This window comes from Cornus florida, unplaced genomic scaffold (genome assembly GCF_030987335.1).
Source record: "Cornus florida cultivar Cherokee Brave unplaced genomic scaffold, ASM3098733v1 CherokeeBrave_3.0.0_Hap2_Chr05, whole genome shotgun sequence".
Classification (NCBI taxonomy): domain Eukaryota; kingdom Viridiplantae; phylum Streptophyta; class Magnoliopsida; order Cornales; family Cornaceae; genus Cornus; species Cornus florida.
In genome coordinates, this window is record NW_026775575.1 from 63,831,601 (window position 1) to 63,837,600 (window position 6,000).

Below are 6,000 nucleotides of genomic sequence, written 5' to 3' on the forward strand. Positions count from 1 at the left end.
TTCTACCATTGGAGAAAACTAAAAGGTATTGTGAATGATTCAATTTTTCTTGAATTATATACTTATAATTCTGTGAATACTTAGTGATTTTGAGTGAGATGATTTATAGTGCAACCAAGGGTGCAGCCGATTTGAGAATTGAGAAAGCCTGTGTCTAATATATATATATATGTGTGTGTGTGTGTGTGTGTGGGGTATAATTTAAAACAAAAAGAAAAGTCAAAGGGTGGTGGTGGGACCCACCACCCACTCACCATTAATGGTCTAGAGACCATTTTGCTTTCTCATTTTTTTCTTCCTCTCTTTCGTAGCCCCTCTCTCTCTCTCTCTCTCTCTCTCTCTCTCTCTCGTTTTCTTTCATTTTTCTTTTCTTCTTGTAAACCAATTTTTGAAGCTTTGTAACTTTCTTAATTCTTGGCGGATTAAGGTGCCGTTTAAGGCAAAACGAAGTCCACTACAAGCTCTACGCATCCATACGAACAATTCCAGATTTGATACCTTCCTTGGAGTTCGAAATTCAAGACTCATTTTAAGAGTTTTGTGCAAATTTGAGATATGGGCTCTTAATCCACAAGTTTCTTGCTCCTATGTGAATTACATCTTCTAATTTGATGCTAGACATGCTTACTTATGCTAGTTGTAGTTTAAAGAAATTATAGCATGTGTATGTGGTTATGTGAGAACTTGTTTTAAATGTTTTATGTGAAAATTCTTGCTTATGTGATGATTTATATATGTCTGTTGTGCTAGATGCATTGTTGTACAAGAGCATGTTAAAATCCCTTGAGAAATTCTTGCGAAATTATGTCTTACTTGCTTAAAAAGAGTTGAATGTGAAATGATGATTAAATTCATGGTATTGATACACTCATGCACTTACATTGGGCATGAAACGGGAAGAATGAGTTTGAAATGAAAAATGGGATTTTGGGAAAAATGATTTGATGAAATGGTTTTGAACAGGGTACCAAAGGGCCGGAGTGTTAATATAGCCTAGAGGGGACTAGGGAGTCGCCCTAGCGTGGTTGAGCTAGTTGGGCCCCATAATGACGCCGCGAGGGTACCAAGGGTCAGGGACACTAGCCAATCCTCCTCTCGTGTCGCTGCGGGGTCACCAAAGGGTAGGTTATATTAACAGTTTGAAAGTGATGTTTGAGAACAGAAAATGGGAAGTGACATTGGCATGCATTTGCATTTTATGGCATCGTGTGGGTTGTTCTTGAGTTTGGTTGGAATGTTGTATTATTTCCCGACATTGTATGATCCCCATTTCCTATTGACCTATTCTTTGTATGGATTCGCAGGGAGACAAGAAAAGTGTCTTAAGTGTCACCTATTGAGCGTATAGCTCACCCCATCATATTCTAATTTTTTTTCAGGAAACGGGGAAAGAAGTAGCGAATGACTTTCCACCACAGACCTAATTTGGTTTAGAAGACTTCTTTTTGCTATTTTTGTATTACGTCTGTAATATTTCTATTTTTCATCATTTTTTTTTTCCCGAAATTTTTGTTGTTTCAAGGGTATTTTCGTCTTTTATCATTTACGTATCGGGCACTGCGGAGTGTGCCGGTTGTGTTCGAGAGTTGTTTGGAGCATTTCATTGAGTCCAGGACTCTTTGACATGCAAGGGTAACCATTTTGGCAGTTTTCTATTTTTCGGGCCGAACGGTTCCATGTAGGACCCGCTACAGGGACTGTTGCATACGAGAATTTTAATTGGGTCCATTTGCATTATAATCATTTTATTTAATGTGTTCTATATGGTTGTAATTTAATAGGTGTATGTATATATATGTGTGTGGTGTAAAATAGAAGCAAAAGAAAAAGAGAAAAGAAAAGAAAAATGGTGGGACCCACCTTACCATTCTTTTTAATTGTCTTTAGGCTATTTTGGCAGAATGAAGCTCTCATTCTTTTTCTCTCTCGTCAAACGCTCTCCCTCTGTTTTTGTTTTGTTTTTTTTTTTTTTTTTTCTTGAGCTTCAAATATTCTCCTTCATTTCCCGGCCAAACGGTCGGGTTTCCGGTCATGGCTCCTCGATAGAAAATGTTCATCTCATCGTTCTCTATCACATAGTCAAATGATTTAATTTTTTGAGGAGTGGTGATTATTTTACGAATTTTTGAAATTTTCCGATCTAAGGCTTCTAATGGGGTTTTGGGGCACTTGGAGTCGGATTCCGGAGATAACCATTTGGAACAGTAGAATCACCTCGTCGACGGCTACGTTCCCACAGAACAGTTCTCCGTTCCGCCTTTGACTGACGTTGACTTTTGTTGACTGGCATTGACCGCGTTGACCGGCATTGACTTTTTCGGCCGGGGATATATTTTGGCTACTTTTGAGGTAGGAATGTTCTAATTCACAATTTCTTAGGTTCTATATGAATTTTCCTTCTTAAATTGAGTATAAGCATGTTTAACTTCAATTATTTTGACTATGTGATTGTGGTAGATTATATATAAAGTGGTGGATATATGTTATGTGATAAATGAGTTTGTAAATTTAGTTACATCCTTGAAGTGAAGAAGCATGCTTAGAAATGACAAGGTGTTTACTTTATATATTTCAATTGCCATAGAAATTTGATGTCATGATCGTAGAAATAAATGTTTAAAATATTCTTTTACAAGTTGTGATTATGATATGGGTAAAATGTATGGAATATAGTTGTTGAATTTGGCATTTGGAATCATGAAGCATTTATGCATCCATTGAGAAAGAAAAAGGGGAAAAATATATATTTTTAAAACCAATGAAATTGTTTTGGGGAAAAGTTTTTGAAAAGTATTTGTGAAAACCCGGACGCCTAGGAGGCGCCTAGTGGTCCGTGGTGTTAGTGTGGTCTAGAGAGGGGACTAGGGAGAGACCCTAGTGTGATTGAGCGGACCAGGCCGGATGCGACGCCTTGGAGGTGCCTTGTGGTGGTGGATGGTTAGCCAATCCCCCTTTCGTAACGCCTTGGAGGTGCCTTGGGTCAAATTACACTAACGGTTTGGAAGTTGAAACGGTATGGTTTCGGAAACGGGGAGTGACATTGCATGGCATAGCACATTATTAGCATACGTGGTGCATTTGGTAATGGGTTGAGATATGTATGTTTGTTGATGATACAGTGGTTTTAGTTGATTCCCGAGATATGATCCCGTTCTTTTGCTTTCTATTCTCTATGTGGATTCACGGGGTCATAAGAAGTGTGTCTTAGACACTTCCTACTGAGCATTTAGCTCACCCCATCATTTTAACATTTTTCAGGACACGGATGACAAGTGGCGGACGACGCTCCTCCACAGGGTTCGATGGGTTAGTAGACCTTTTTGACATACTTTGTAGCTATAATCACATTTTATTTTTATTATTATTTCTTTATTATTACTTATTATTTTTAAACCCGGAATGACACGTATAATATGTATTGATGTAGGAAAGAATGGTGTTGTCCTTAGTTGATCTCGGGTTCGGTTAAGGACCCGGCTAACGGTTCGGACCTACGGGTTCGGGTGTTCACAAATTTGGTATCAGAGCGATGGTTCGAAAACCATTAGGACGACGGGTAGAAGCCTACCTAGGGTTGGGTGAAAGTTGAATTGCATTGTTTATGTACCTATGTGTTAAAGTGTTTGTTATTTGAAAAATATGCTTATTTGCTTAATTGCTTATGTGTTTACGGTTTTAAAAATGGCATGCTTATTTGCTAAATGTTCACATGTTATGTGTTTAATTGCTAAAATGTGTGTTATATGGCCTTGACGATGAAATGTATAAATAATTGAAAACATATTAATTATGATATTATGACAAGTGTGATTTAGGTGGTAATGGCAAGTGGTAGGCACGGTGTGTGCAGTTTTATTTTAAATGATAATGTGACAAGTAGTGAGCACAGTAGGTGCAAGCATGTCTCGTATGGTATTGTGATAGTTATTAGGCATGATTATGCAAGTATTTAAAAAAAAAAAAAAAAAGAATGAAAGATGGGGTGTTTTTTTTTTAAAATAAATAAATAATTGATGGGACATGATTGTATCATGGTATGGGGTACGGTTATTATGTATGTGTGTACATACGGTTAGGTACGAGATGGTTATTAGTACGGTAAAGTACTTGTTGCGGCATTGATGGTTGTGTGAATTTTGACCTGAGTAGGCGAGGAGTTCGGTTACTCAAGGGTTGTTTAGGTGTCGGTTCTTATCGAACTAATGGCGTAGGTCTTTAGCTCGTGGATCGAGCTATTTAGTGCATGGTTGCTTCATATTTCTTGTTGTTTTTGGGGTGTAGTGCTTGGGGCACTATTTTCGAATGATTGTGTATGGCATAGTACGACGTCCGGGGTGAGACGTGCAAGTTTCAGGTGATAGTGTATGGGTTTTGTGACTGTGGAGGTCAAGTGTGCACTGTGGGGGAGAGGTATGACCTTAGGGGTTTAGTGTTTATGACTTAGGTCACAATTTAGTATTAAAGTTCTATTCGAACCAGTTTGTGGTGGGTGTGATAGAGGTTGCTTGAGTCATAAGTGTAGTCTATGGATTGTAAACATGTATTTCGGGTATTTTGGTACAGTCTAAAGAAGCATGTTGGTTTTGATTGTTAAGGGGACTTGTTGGACTCTGTAGGTCTAGGGTGACATAGGACCGGGTGCGGGATGTGGATCATTTCGTGGTCATGTAAGAGTATGTCTTAGAGACTTATTAGTCTAGGGTGACTCCTATTTCGGAGAGCTATAGGAGTGACTCTAGGTGAGTTGATTGCATGGCTCGGTGGATGAGCGGAGTTATAGGTTGTCATGGTTGTCAAGACAGTCACGAGGTGAGGTATAGTGGTCAGTTTTAGCTGTGTAGTGTAGGATCACACGATAAGGCAGGTAGTATGAAGTCATTGGTATGTTTAGTTGTTGCAGGTGAAGTGATAGATGGTAGGTACTATGTTACCAAATGAACTGTGTTTTTGAAATTGAAAGCTGTGGAATAGAGTTGAAATTTTATGTTGCGTATGGGGTATGAGGAAGTAGTGCATGTTGTTTAAGAATTCTAAGAGATAGACTGATGATTGGAATGATTGAGATGAGGGTGATCTCGTAGGTTTAGCATTTGACTTTTGTTGGGGCCAAGGGTGTTTTGAGGAACGGTAAAGAATGAGAGTGATGGTGTTGGCGCTAGGGCGTAAGGCTTCTTTAACTGAGTGTGTAGGGTGTCTTGGGAAGAATGGTAGGAGTATCCGATTAAGCGATGTGATTGATTACATTATAAATGGTTTTAATGAGAAAGTTGGATGTTGAGCATTCTAGTTTTTGTGCTCTTTTTTCCTTGGAGATGTGTCGGCATGGTATTACCGTATAGAGGTTCTTTTCTAACAGTAAGTAATGGTTGCCATGGAGAGTATCGAGAGTAATGCTCATTTTCTTGTTATGATGGTGTTATCTTAAGGATATTTGAGGAAGAATTGCTTGGTGGTGGCTTGGTGGTCTGGTGAGATGATAGGTTTGAACCGTTATTTGGGATGAGTGGTAATAAAAGTGTTATAGTATGATGTTTAGTGCTGACGAGCAGGACGGTTTAAGGTATGATCCGATGATGGCTTAGAGATTGTGAGTTGTTTGTTGTATGTTATCAGGTAGGTGATGGTGGTTGTGCATTAGTCGAGGTGATGGTGAACAACTTAGTCTTTAGAGTCAGTGAGGATGATATTGCCAGATAGACACCTTTTTCTTTTGACGAGTCAGTGGGTTGTTATGATTGAGGTCACGAGTAGGGTGTAGACGGTGATCGAGGTAGTATCTTCTGGGAAGGTAGTGATGGAATGGGTGGTAAAGTGTCATTTTATGGCATAAGGGTTGTTAATTGGGAGTGATGGGATGCGGTGTCCAATGGGTTGTGATCGTTTCTAGTGTTGGTATGTTGTGAGCATTGATGCTCTTGTCTGATGGTTGTGTCGTGAGTTGCATCTTAGTACTCGACGAATGAGTGGTAGGGATCTGATTGGTTTTGGTTAGCATGGGCG